Source organism: Bos grunniens, chromosome 19 (assembly GCF_055505025.1).
Source record: "Bos grunniens cultivar Pamir isolate PY7600 chromosome 19, Bosgru_T2T1.0, whole genome shotgun sequence".
Taxonomy (NCBI): Eukaryota; Metazoa; Chordata; class Mammalia; order Artiodactyla; family Bovidae; genus Bos; species Bos grunniens.
The window spans coordinates 45,126,253-45,140,350 of record NC_141183.1 but is presented as its reverse complement, the minus strand read 5'-3'; the positions used below and the strand labels follow the sequence as shown (position 1 = coordinate 45,140,350).

Here is a 14,098-nt window from a genome sequence, read left to right as displayed (position 1 = left end):
AAACCTGGTCTCAGTCAGTGCTGGAGGACCGTTTCTCTAGCTGCGTCAGCCATCAGATGGCTTCTTCCTCCCCTTTTGTCTGTCCAAAGCCTTCCTGATCTTTCCTCCCCTCCTTCCTTTCTTCTTTTCTGTCCCCACTCCCTTTCTTTTAATTTGCAAAGAAAATCGTGGTAAAATACACAGAACATGAAATTTACCACCTTCACCATTTTTAAGTGTACAGTTTGGCGGTGTTAAGTACATTCATGTTGTTGTGCAACCAATCTCCAGAACTTTTTCATCTTGCAAACCTGAAACTCTATACCCATTCAACAGTTCCCCATTTCTGCATTCCGCCAGCTCCTGGCAGCCACCATTCTACTTTCTGCCTTTGAGTTTGATTCCTCTAGTATGTAGTACCCCATATAAGTGGAGCCACACAATATTTGTCCTTTTATGTCTGGCTTGTGTGTATGTTAGGTCACTTCAGTCATGTCCAACTCTGTGCGACCTTATGGACTGTAGCCTACCAGGTTCCTCTGTCCATGAAATTCTCCGGGCATGAGTGGGTTGCCGTTTCCTTCTGAATGGGATCTTCCTGACCCAGGGATTGAACCCCTGTCTCTTATGTTTCCTGCGTGGGTGCCAGTGGCACTCTTTACCACTAGTGCCAGCTGGGAAGCTATTTCACTGATACAGTGTCTTCAGGATTCATCCATGTTGTAACATGTCAGGATTTCCTTCCTTTTAAAGGCTGAATAATATTCCACTGAATAGATACACCACATTTGGTTTATCCTTTCATCCATCAGTGGACATTTCACTGGTTTCCACTTTTTAGCTATTGTGAGTAAGGCTGCTGTGAACACGGGTGTACAAATGTCTCTCTGAGGCTCTGCTTTCTGTTCTTTGGGTGTATACCTGGAAGTGAATTGCTGTGTCACGTGGGGTTCTATTTCTACTTTTTGGAAGAACTGTCATATTTTCCATGAGTTGCACCCACAAGGCACAGGTTTCCAATTTCTCCATATCCTTGTCAAAACCCTTCCCAGCCTTTTTAGCCAGCATGAAGTTGTCTCCCCTGATCTCTGACCCGCCCCCCCTGCCACGCCAGCCCTCATTGGTACCCACCACTGAGCACACCAGGGATGCCACACAACTCAGCTCAAGGTTAGATGTGGGCCTCTGTGGTTTCTAGATGTTTAGGTCTTTCTGAGCAGAGCAAGAGCTTCCTGGAGGTGAGGTCTGTGAACCCCCATGAGGAGGTGTCAGCAGGAGGCTAAGCTCCCTGGAGGTGCAGAATCATTTCCTGTTTGACGTCTTTACGGGACTATTCTTTGGAGAGATTTTGTTTTTCAAGCATCTCCTCGTGTCTGGCACACAGAGGCTGATAGAGCCATGAAAGCAGCGGTGAGGTTTAGATTCGCACCCCCGAGCTGCCCTGGATAATGGCGTGACCTTGGCAAGTCACCCTCGTTCTCTCAGCTTGTTCTTCAGCTCTAACATGAGGCTGCGTTACCGCCCACACAGGCCTGTGTGTTCATTGAAGTAACTGGTGCAGGGATGCAAGGGCTCTGGGAGTTCCCTCCCCTGCCTGCCCAAAACTGATGGAAGCAAATGTCTGTAAGTGAGATACAGAGTTCCTTGAGAGTCTGATAATGCTCAGTTTTGGAATATTTGAGGATAATTGGCATTCCTAGACAATCCCCAAATTTGTTTCAGCTGATGATACTATCTTGGAGGTGGGGGGACCCAAGCTGCTAGTAAATGACTAAATAGTTCAATCAAGTTTTATGTTGATGTGACCATTGATACTTTCAAATCCAACTCAAGTGCCACTGCAAATATTGCTTCCTCCAGAAAACCTTTCTTAATCCTACAGGACTTAGACACATCTCCATGTCAGCTTGATTGGCTTATTTCCTTGATGGGACATGTCAGCCAACATCCCCTTGTGCATTGAAGCCAGCACATAGTAGATGCTTAGTAAACATTTGTTGAGTGAATGACTGAATGAATAAGTTTCAATGCAATATAGGGAGGCTAAGGAAACAGCCTGGAAGATTGTAGCAGGAGAAATATCCAGAAAGGAACCTGGAGAGTTCATAGCAGACTCTCTGGACAATTGAAGGGTGCCCTGATTTCTCCATTCAAATTTCAGCTCTTAAAAAATCACTGTAGATAGTTACTGCAGCCATGAAATTAAAAGATGCTTGCTCCTTGTAAGAAAAGCTATTACAAACCTAGAGAGCATATTAAAAAGGAGAGACATCACTTGGCTGACAAAGCTCCATCTAGTCAAAGCTATGGTTTTTCAGTAGTCATGTACAGATGTGAGACTTGGAACATAAAGAAGGCTGAGTGCCCAAGAATTGATGCTTTCAAATTGTGCTGCTGCAGAAGACTCTTGAGAGTCCCTTGGACATGAGGAGATCAAACCAGTCAATCCTAAAGGAAATCAACCCTGACTATTCATTGGAAGAACTGATGCTGAAGCTCCAATACTTTGGCCACATAATGCGAAGGGCCAACTCATTGGAAAAGACCTTGGTGCTGGGAAAGATTGAGGACAGGGGAGAAGGGGGAGACAAAGGATGAGATGGTTGGATGGCATCATCGACTTAATGCACTGAGTTTGAGTAAACTCTGAGGGATAGTGAAGGACAGGGAAGCCTGGTGTGTTGCAGTCCACGAGTTGCAAAGAGTCGGACGCAACTGAGTGACTGAACAATAACAAAAATTACACAGCATAGCCAAAAGTGAAAAGTGAAAGTCTCTCAGTTGTGTCTGACTCTTTGCGACCCCATCTACTGTACAGTCCATGGAATTCTCCAGGCCAGAATACTGGAGTGGGTAGCGTTTCCCTTCTTCTCCTGGGGATCTTCCCAACCCAGGGATCGAACCCAGGTCTCCTGCATTGCAGGCTGATTCTTTACCAGCTGATCAGCATAGCCAGTGGGCTCCTACACTTGAATGTAGATATGGCTTCAATTCCTGACTCCTCCACCTACTAGCTGGATGACTTTAAGCAAATTACTTGACCTCACTGAGCCACCAGTGTGCAGCCCAGTTAGACCTCGTTCTGGCTTTGCTCAGAGCCCCCACCTTCCCTGTTTGGCCCTTTGGGGCTGATCTCTTCTCCAGGCGGCCTGCCGTTTACACATCTGAGAATTATGCAGGCCAGTGGAAGCATACATCCTCCAGCCCACCCGCTCCTCACGCAGGGGATTAAAATCTGTCTCATCTTCCCAGTTTGGAATGCTGAGTATTTGGTCAAGGATTCAGCTCCCCTTTTTTATGAGGCTTTAAGAAAACCCAAATTAAACCCTGATTTGTTTTTAAAGATCAGAATCCTTAATCTTGCAGCATTTGGCTCATTTTCCTTACAGGCTTAGAAGGGAACATTAAACAGATTCTGTTTCTTAGCACACTCTGCTTTTTCTCTGCTGTGTATTCGAGGGGGTGGACAAAGCTCTTGAGATTTTCTGTAGTGCTTCAGCCTGCTGGATGACCTTGGCCAAGCCTCCTTACTTCTCTGGCCTTTGGTCGTCATCCGTGGAATGAGGGGGCTGAGCATCAAGGCCTGTGTACTCCTTGAGGGATCACTTAAAACTCCTGTGTTGCAAATGGAGGCTCAGAGAGAGGAAGGGACTTACCAAAGGACACACAGCTATTTATTGGGCAGAACCAGCTCAGGGCTTCTGGTTTTGAGAGGAGATATCCACCCCCCTAGAGACTCCATTTCTCTAAGAAAGAAACATGGGCCTATCAACAATTCCTGTTTAATTTTCAAGCCTCCTACTTTCCTGGGTAGAGTACATGGACTTCAGGATGAAGTTAGTGTTTTCAGGGCTATAAAAATGCAGCCATGAAATTAAAAGATGCTAGGAAGAAAAGCTATGACAAACCTAGACAGAGTATTAAAAAGCAGAGACATCACTTGGCTGACAAATAATCCATATGATCGAAGCTGTGGTTTTTCCAGTAGTCATGTATAGATGTGAGAGTTGGACCAAAAAGAAGATTGAGCACCAAAGAACTGATGCTTTCAAATTGTGCTGGAGAAGACTCTTGAGTCTCTCTGGGACAGCAAGGAGATCAAACCAGTCAATCCTAAAGGAAATCAACTCTGAATACTCATTGGAAGGACTGATGCTGAAGCGCCAATACTTTGGCCACCTGGTATGAAGAGCTGACTTATTGGAAAAGACCCTGATGCTGGTAAAAATTGAGGGCGAAAGGAGAAGGGGACAGCAGAGGATGAGATGGTTAGATAGCATCACCAACTAACTGGATATGAATCTGAGCAAACTCTATGAGATGGTGAAGGTCTGGTAAGCCTGGTGTGCTGCAGTCCATGCGGTCACAAAGAGTTGGACATGACTTAATGGCTGAACAACAACAGCCAAAAAAAAAAAAAAGGAAAATCCAGAAATGGGGAAGTCAGGTTGTGTTGACATATTCTGTGCTTCAGATGTACCAAAAGGAAAAATGTTTGATTTAAACCAAAATGATGTGAAAACTAGCAGCCAGAAGCCGTCAGAATGTTTCCCTAGCCTTGGATAATTGCCCAAAATAGTGACACATCTTTCCACTTTGCCTTGGACTGAAGGGTTTCTGAGATGTGGGATGAAACCTGGAAAGTCCCAGGCAAACCAGGCTGACTCGAATGAATGGACCACCCTACTGGCTGGCTAGTAGGCTAAGAGAAAGGGCTTTAGTAGGGAGCTTGGGCTGCTCTGAGTAATGGGTCTGTCACTTCTTTGCCATGCAGCTTTGAGAGGGCCGAGCTTGCCAAGTCTCAGTGTTCTCATCTGATAGTTGGGCTTGAATGGGGTAATTAGTTTAAATTGTCTACTTTATTAACTGGCACAGAGCAATCACCCACTGAATGTTAAGTCTCTTCCTTCAAGGGGGGAAAAAACTCAGTTTTTTCATTTCTTTTTTTGGGGGGGGGGGGATAATCATTGTGGATTTTCCCCCCCAGCTTTATTGAGGCATAATTGACAAATAAAATTGTAAGGTATTTAAAGTACACCTCAAAACACTTAAATGCACACACTTTAGTGATATGTAACTACCCCTTGTGAAAGGATTCCCACCATTCATGAACACATCTATCACCTCACATGTTTATCTTTTTTTTTTTTTTTTTGTATGAGAAAGGTGTTTTCTTTTTTTTTTTTCCTGATTTAAATTCCCAGCATGTAGTAAAAGAGGTTACAGGTAGTGAGGGAGGATTTTATAAAATCATGCAGTATTTTCTCCAGGGTTGGGTTTTGAGTAAATCACCACGTATCTTGTTGAACTCTTGGGCAAAGCAACCATATTGTTAGTTCTTTCTCTTTTAAAATGTTTAGGATCCCTTCTTGGCCTTTTGGCTAAGATGAAGTGTAACATCTGTTCTTATCCATTGTATACTTATAGCTGATTCACGTGGTCATACAGCAGACACCAAGACAACACTGTAAAGCAATTTTACTCCAATTAAAAAATGTTTAGGAAAGTCATGGATCAGCCTTGGGGTGCGAGAGGGAGCAGTGGGGTCCAGCCTTACACGCAGCTTGACTGATGCAGGGAACAGAGGATGGCTGTTGGCATGAGATCTAGGTTTATTTATTTATTTATTTTATTTTGTAGAAACATCCTCAATATTTATTTTTATTTTTTTTACATTTGTATAATTATTTTATTTTATTTATTTATTTTTTTTACTTTATTGTATTGGTTTTGCCATACATCAACATGCATCCGTCACGGGTGTACATGTGTTCCCCATCCTGAATCCTCCTCCCACCTCCCTCCCCATACCATCCCTCTGGGTCATCCCAGTGTACCAGCCCCAAGCTTCCTGTATCCTGCATTGAACCTGGACTGGCGATTCATTTCTTATATGATATTATACATGTTTTAATGCCATTCTCCCAAATTATCCCCCCCCTCCCTCTCCCACAGAGTCCAAAAGACTGTTCTATACATCTGTGTCTCTTTTGCTGTCTTGCATACAGGCTTGTCATTACCACATTTCTAAATTCCATATATATGCGTTAGTATACTGTATTGGTGTTTTTCTTTCTGGCTTACTTCACTCTGTATAATAGGCTTCAGTTTCATCCACCTCATTACTGCTACTGCTGCTGAGTCACTTCAGTCGTGTCCGACTCTGTGCGACCCCATAGATGGCAGCCCACCGGGCTCCACCGTCCCCAGGATTCTCCAGGCAAGAACACTGGAGTGGGTTGCCATTTCCTTCTCCAATGCATGACAGTGAAAAGTGAAAGTGAAGTTGCTCAGTCATGTCCGACTCCTAGCGACCCCATGGACTGCAATCTACCAGGCTCCTCCGTCCATGGGATTTTCCATGCAAGAGTACTGGAGTGGGGTGCCATTGCTACTTCATTAGAACTGATTCAAATGTATTCTTTTTAATGGCTGAGTGATACTCCATTGTGTTTTTGTACCACAGCTTTCTTATCCATTCATCTGCTGATGGACATCTAGGTTGCTTCCATGTCCTGGCTATTATAAACAGTGCTGTGATGAACATTGGGGTACACGTGTCTCTTTCAATTCTGGTTTCCTTGGTGTGTATGCCCAGCAGTGGGATTGCTGGGTCGTATGGCAGTTCTATTTCCAGTTTTTTAAGGATTCTCCACACTGTTCTCCATAGTGGCTTTATTAGTTTGCATTCCCACCAACAGTGTAAGAGGGTTCCCTTTTCTCCACATCCTCTCCAGCATTTATTGCTTGTAGACTTTTGGATCGCAGCCATTCTGACTGGCGTGAAATGGTACCTCATTGTGGTTTTGATTTGCATTTCTCTGATAATGAGTGATGTTGAGCATCTTTTCATGTGTTTGTTAGCCATCTGTATGTCTTCTTTGGAGAAATGTCTATTTAGTTCTTTGGCCCATTTTTTGATTGGGTCATTTATTTTTCTGGAGTTGAGCTGCAGGAGTCGCTTGTATATTTTTGAGATTAGTTGTTTGTCAGTTGCTTCATTTGCTATTATTTTCTCCTATTCTGAAGGCTGTCTTTTCACCTTGCTTATAGTTTCTTTTGTTGTGCAGACGCTTTTAATTTTAATTAGATCCCATTTGTTTATTAAAAATATGGAACGCTTCACGAATTTGCGTGTCATCCTTGCGCAGGGGCCATGCTAATCTTCTCTGTATCTTTCCAATTTTTGTGCTGCCAAAGCAAGCACGAGATCTAGGTTTAAAATTCCAGTTCTGCCCCATTTTGGCTGTCACTCTCGTTCTCTCCTGTGTCAGGTAAATGACCATCTGTACTTTGCACGGTTCTCATGTGGCCTCTGAGAGAGTGACGCTTGGTACTTCCTGGGAGCGTGTGACTATTTTAGTCCTGTCTATTTGGGTTCCTGTCTTAGACAGTCAGAGGGTCTCAAGGTCTTCCCTGTGCCATTCAAGGCTGGGTTAAAACAGGAGCATATGTGTTGGCTGGGGCGGGAAGCCAGCTCTCGTGGTGAGATGATTTCCCCTCGGATACCTGAAGATAAAATCCAGACCTTTGGGGACTTCCTTGGTGGTCCAGTGACTAAGACTCTGTGCTCCCAATGCAGGAGGTCCCAGGTTCGATCCCTGGTTGGGGAACTAGATCCCATATGCCTCCACTGAAGGTCCCGCATGCTGCATCTAAGACCTGGCGCAGCCATATAAATAAATAGATACTGTAAAAAATCCAGACTTTTGACTCCAGAACCACAAAACAACCTGGCCGCTCTGTTGGCAGCTAGGTCCTGGGTCTCTGTCCATCTAAATCAGTAAAGAGAAGGTCAGAGGTGCTGAAGTCAGAGTCAGCCACCCCACTGACCTTGCTGGCAGGTTGTCTCAGGATTGGTTCATGTCTTAGAGCTCTTTGTCTTTATTTCTCCCCAAGCCTGCAGTTTTAAGCTGTGGATGTCTGCAGGCTGTTTGGAGGGCCAGGAATGGCCCCTCTGGCCTCTTCTCTTTCCCCACCAGCTTTGAGAAGCAACAGTGAAAAAGTGCAAGTATTAGTTGCTAAGTCGTGTCCAACTCTTTGTGACCCCATGGACTGTAGCCCACCAGGCTCCTCTGTCTATGGAATTATCCAGGAAAGGATACTAGAGTGGGTAGCCATTCCTTTTTCCAGGGGATCTTCCTGACCCAGGGATCGAACCTGGGTCTCTTGCATTGCAGGCAGATTCTTTACAGTCTGAGCCACCAGGGAAGCCCAGCACAGGGTAGCTAATAAATGGTTCATCAGTGGCTGTGGCCCTATTAATGTAGCCCTTCCACTACAGCTGAACACTTAGGAGGCTTCCATTATAAGTAACATTGGGATGACCACTGCAAATGGGCCTAAGTAATCCTTTAGAAAAGTTGGCAAAGAGAGAGGTCATGCTTGCTCTACAGATGAGATTTCCTGAGAAGGAAAGTTGAGCAATTTAAAACAAATTTGCAAACATTTGGAAGGAAGTCTTCCTCAAATATATCTCATCCTGCCTGCCTTAGCCAAGCATTCTGATGAGACTCTTTCTCTTGCATTGGGATCAAAATTAGAGTCCTTAGTTACCACCCTAGGGTGCTATAATTGCTGTGTGCCTTTGAAATTAATATGCAAGCTACTTCCAGAGTCTGGGCTGAGAAGCAAGCAAAATCTCCCGACCTGACTCAAGGTGCATTGGTGGTAACAAACTTTACGTGCTTCAACACGAGACAGAAGTAAACGTCAGCCCTGGCTCAGTGTCAGCTCTCCACTGCCCCAAAACACAGACCAGAAAGGGACAGTCTGTGATGCTGGCATCTTGCCTAGTCATTTTGGTTATTATATTTTCAGTTTAGTAAATTCACTTATTTTATTTGGTTCATTTCCAAATCTGACATGTTACTGCTTATAATGTCAAGTGTTTGGCCAGTCTTTTCAAATTTAGCTTTTATCTCTTTGAACATAGCAGGCACAGTTACTTTGTGGTCCTGTCTGGTTAATGCCAGGATCCAGGCTCCCTATTAGTTTGTATCTCTTGTCTATTTTTTCTGCCAGTTTTCACTCATGGTGTCTTGCCCCTTGTTTATTTGGTGTAGGAGATGGTGTTGGAAAAAATTATTTGTAAAACAATGATGCTTTCTTTTAAGAGGATTTTAAATTTCTTTGGCAGGTGCCTGGGGGCTCTAGAATCTGAGATAAACTCAATCTAAATGTGGGGCTTGAGATTCCTGGGTTCCTCAAATATCTTGAAGCAGGTGGTGGTCCTTGAAAGAGCTGTTGACCCACCCTTAGCTGGGGGATGTGGGCTTTGTGAATTTTTCTACTCCTCCCCGCTCCCGCCACCGTACTTGCTAAACCTTCTACATACTGATCATAGGACATTTTTTTAAAAAATTAGAACAAATCATCATGCAAACAGAGATGAGAGAGGTCATTCAGTCTTGGGGTTTCTACATGGGGAAGAGCCTGGTTCTAGAGGAGATCCCAGTCATCTGAATGTCCAGAGACAGACATGGTGGGTTAGCACTGTCCTGAAGAAGGCAAAAATGCTAAAGGAAATCCATACATACTGCAACTGAGAACAGAAACCAGAGACTATGACCTCCTGCTCCCGCTTGGTGACCTCAAGTCTTCCACCGAATCGTTTGCGTGTGTAGCACGTGTCTCCTCTCCACCCTCCTCACAAAGTCCTGCAAGGAGCAGACATCACTGCTCAATCATAACCCTTGATTTGGGTCTTCCACCTGTTAACAAAAACTTCCAGTAGCCAGGTAAGATGCAATACTTTGAGTGACCCACATTTAACTTGATGGTTCGCCTAATGCTGAATATCTAGCCTGTTTATATTTCTCCCTTATTATGAAATACTTATAATGAACCTCTTTGTGTCTGGCTCTTTGCCAGCATTTTGAATGACTTCTTTGCAGGGAGATTCCTAACAGTGGATCAAAGGATATGAACTTTTGTCAGGTTTTCAATAGGTATCACCAAATTACTTTCTAGAAAGTGTATTTCAATTAGTAACACCCACCAGGAGCATGCAAGAGGGTCTGCTCTATTCCTTGCCACAGCAGATATATAATTAAAATAATTTGGGGGCCTAATTTGGTAAGTGAAACATGATAGCCCTTGTCATTTAATTTGCATTGTGCACTATCTCTTTGATGCAGATCCCTTTGGGTGAAATTACTTTTTTGTGTAGTTAGTACCTCTTTAACAGAAGCAACCTTGAAAATGGGGGCAATTACTCCAGTGTCTAAGAGCTTTCTCTTCTTAGCTTTTATTTTAAAATATATACAGGCTTCCCTGGTGGCTCAGTGGTAAAGAATCTGCCTGCCAATGCAGGAGACGTGGGTTCAGTCCCACATGCCGGGGACTGAATGAGCCCATGTGCCGCAGCTACCGAAGCCCACGTGCTCTAGAACCCATGCTCTGCAACTAGAGGAGACACCGCGATGAGAAGCCTGTGCGTCGCAACTAGAGAAAGGCTGCACGTAGCAACAAAGACCCAGCACAGCCACAAAGAAAGAAAATTTTTTAAAAATGTACATTGCATAATACACTACGTCAAAGTCTTCCATATTGAGGCCTTTATGTGTCTTTCTAGGGTTCTAGCTGTTTTCTCTCTTTGAGCACAGGGTGAAATCCCAAGGCAAGGAGAGTACATTTGAAACTAGGAGGGTTAGGGATATTAATTAGAACTTCTTGAGGGCAGTTTCAAGGTGAGTCAACTGGTATGAACTTGCTTCACCCCAGAATTTCCCTTGAAATGCTTTTTATCCATTTACTTATGATTCAGAGCTCAGCCTAAGGATTGGTGGTAGGAACCGGCCTCTCAAGAGCTGCCGTGGGCCCTGCAGCCTGCCCTCCTGGCTGATGCCTCTTTGGCAGCTACCTTGGAACCGAAGAAGTTCCAGAAAGCCCCCAAGAGTCCATCCAGGCTGGGATGGGCTCCATCAGGCTTCAGCATCCAAGCTCCCACCTCTGGCTCTGTCCCTGCTGAATGAAACAGCCAGAGGCAGCCTGGGAAGGACTCTGGCTTAGGCATTAAAAGTCCCGGTTTGCTCCGGGTCTTAGTTGCAGCATGTGGGATCTAGTTCCCCAACCAGGATTGAAGCCGGGCCCCCTGCATTGGGAGCTCAGAGTCTTAGCCACTGGACCACCAGGGAAGTCCCACTCAGGTGGCGCTAGTGGTAAAGAACCCACCTGTCAATGCAGGAGACATAAGAGACTCAGGTTCCATTCCTGGGTTGAGAAGATCCCCTGGGGAAGGAAATGGCAACACACTCCAGTATTGCTGCCTGGAGAATCCCGTGGACAGAGGAAGCTGGCGGGGTACAATCCATGGGGTCGCAAAGAGTCAAACATGACTGAAGTGACTTAGCACACACACATGCATACATCTCTGGACATCTTATGTGAGAAAAATAACCCTCAATGTGCTGAAGTCTGTGTTAGCTGAGGTTTTTGTTACTGGTAGCCTAGGGGGTAGAACCCTGACTGGATGAGGAACACTGCTCCTCCCTGCCAATCATGGGGCAGATGGGGTCAGGACCCTTCTGATACAAAGCCTCAGCCTCCACTGCAACCCAGGACCCTATGCTGCTGAGGGAGTGGAAGCTTTTTTTTTTTTTTTTTCTATTTAAGCCTCTTACTGCCTTGGATTCCTGTGGGAGGAAGTGGGCAAAGGCAGCCTGGCAAACGGAAAGGGGCTGGTTTGCCATCAGAAGGTCAGGAGCTGAGGCTGCCTCAGGTGGACATTAGCTCTGTGCTTGGGGCAGGGTAGACCCTGCAGGTGGGTCAAGGGCCCCAGCTATGGGGCAGGGGAAGGTGCTGAATGGTCACAGCCCAGTTAGGACGGAGGGCGGAAGTTCAGAGGAGTGCGATTGCACCGTTTATATCAAAGAAGGCTTCCTGGAGGAGGGGCCCTTGAAGGATGTAGCTGATTTGCTTGGAAAGAAGACCACAGCAGCAGGGAGGACCACATGCCTCTTGGGATGACATCTTTTTACTTTGACTCATGCAAGGCCTCGCTGGACTGTCTCTGCCCACACCTGTCTCCTCTCCATTTGTGCATTTTCTCCACTGGCCAGCCAATGAGCTCTGGGAGGGGAGGGACCATGCCTTTGTCTCAGTAGACTGGCAAGGGGCCTTTCTTGAATTGCTGATGCGGAAAGGACTATAGGGAATGTGAGACCTTAGCGTGTCTCAAGGCCTGGAGGAGGTGGTGAGCTGATGGGTCTGGGGGTGCAGTCCCTGCAGAGGTGTCCTGGAGAGCAGGTTGGAAAGGGAGGTCTTCAAACTGTGCTTCCTGATGATATTTCAGGCCGATTCCTGGGCTTTTCCCTGAGAAGACTTAGGGGTATTTTTTTTCCTTTTGGTACCAGCATTAACATGCAAGAGCATGCTTCTCACTGACCACAGGCCCTTTGCATCTGACCTTGAGCTAGAGAATCTTGGAATGAATTAGCTGAGAGCAGAATGCCTCCCATTTCCCAGGAGCTCGTCTCATCTCCTGGGATCGCAGAGACACATCAAGCTTGCTCCATGATCTCTGTGACTCTGAAAGGGGGCACGTCTACGGGAGTGCAAGGAGAAGAAGCCTGGATGCAGGAGGCTTAGGGTCCTGCCCTGATTCTCCACTGACCAAGTGAGTGGCTTTGAGCTGGTCTCTGCCTTTCTGGGGGCCCAGTTTCCTTTTTGGGTATGGATGACCTGCCAGCTCTGACAATCTAACTCTTGTCCTTTTGGGACTCCTTATCCTGGCTACCAGAATACGGGGCCTCGAGGCTGTGGGTGGAGGCGGCCCTCTTACTTGGGAGCTCCTGAACATCTGTCTCCCAGGATGGTGAAGAGGCTGGAAGTGCTAATAATAGCTGGCATTTACTGAATGTAGACATTGTGCAAAGGGACCTTGCATGCATCCTCTCACTGAAGTGCCACACAAGCCCTGTGAATAATAGAGCTCCTGGCTGTCTGGACACGTAAAGGAAGGTGTTATTTGTAGTATCATGAGTTGAATATCGCCCCACGTCTTGCTAGGTCAGATGACTTTACAGCGATGGAGGAATAAAGGTCTGGCTTTAGTAAAGGAAATAAAGGAATAAGAAGCAAGGTGGTCAGAAGGAGGATGAGTTCAAATGGAGGGAGGAGCCCTGAGAAAGTGGGGATAGAAAGGTGGTGTGGGTGGAGCTGGTGTCGGGGTGGGGCTGGAGGGGAGTTCTGAAATTGCTATGTCTCTGGGGTCAGGGCATGGTACCCAGGTTCCTCCCACTCTGGGCCCCCAGTGAAATGACCAAGGCCATGAGCACCAGTTCAGGTTTGAGTTGCCCGGGGCTTTGCTGGGGAAACCACTAGATTCTGAAATCAGCCTTTAGGACTGATTTTGGGTCTAGCTTGTGGGTGAGCTATAATTATGTCCATTATACCTGTCTTGAATGATTCACAGATGGCAGGAGCTTACGTAGGAGCAATGTTCCTCTTAATTTTTTTTTTTAAACTTAAATTTTCCGATGACTCACTGGAGTTGAGAATACAGTCTCATTGATGGGAGAGAAGAAAAAGTGGGGAGACAGAAAAAAGGAAAATGTCATCGGGTCCACTGGAGACAAATGAAATTGTCCAAACCATGTCCAGGTGATTCTGTCCTATAGGTTCAAACCTATCACCCACTCTCCCATCTGTTGACTCTCCCCTTTCTAGAAGCGGGAGAGAGCCCTGGAGTCCCGGGAAGGCAGTGGAGGTACAGCTGATGCTGGGAAGGTTGTGTTTTGAACCAGAAGCATCTGGCTTCAAATCTCTGCTCTCGCCTTAATGCTTGCTGTGTGACCCTGAGTCACTTTTTTAATCTCTCTGAGCCTCTGTTTGTCTCTCCTGCAAATTGGGAAAAGAACAGCTTTGCAGATTGCTGGGAGGATGACATGAGGTTATACATGTTAAGAACTTGACATATAGTAATGTTAGTCACTCAGTTGTACCCGATTCTTTGCAACCCCATGGACTGTAGCCCGCCAGCTCCTCTGTCCATGAGATTTCCCAAGCAAGAATACTGGAGTGGGTTGCCATTCCCTTCTCTAAGAGATCTGCCCAACCCTGGGCTTGAACCTGGGTCTCTTGCATTGCAGGAAGATTCTTTACTGTCTGAGCCACC

General features: G+C 45.8%; 1 long non-coding RNA gene and 2 pseudogenes across 4 annotated transcripts in view; 2 read left to right on the top strand and 1 right to left on the bottom strand.

Annotated features, from left to right (window-relative positions):
• The window catches only part of LOC147352499 (uncharacterized), a 116,927-nt gene that overhangs the window by 24,734 nt on the left and 78,095 nt on the right, over positions 1–14,098 (top strand). Inside the window, exon 3 of one of the 4 annotated variants that reach the window (XR_015148224.1) lies at positions 12,448–12,598. The exons of the other annotated variants lie outside the window; for them this stretch is intronic. This is a non-coding gene — a long non-coding RNA (uncharacterized LOC147352499). The remainder of the gene's footprint in view (positions 1–12,447; positions 12,599–14,098) is intronic. 4 annotated transcript variants of the gene reach the window in all.
• LOC147352502 (U2 spliceosomal RNA) lies at positions 5,341–5,490 on the top strand (annotated as a pseudogene).
• On the bottom strand, positions 7,086–7,186 carry LOC147352501 (U6 spliceosomal RNA; annotated as a pseudogene).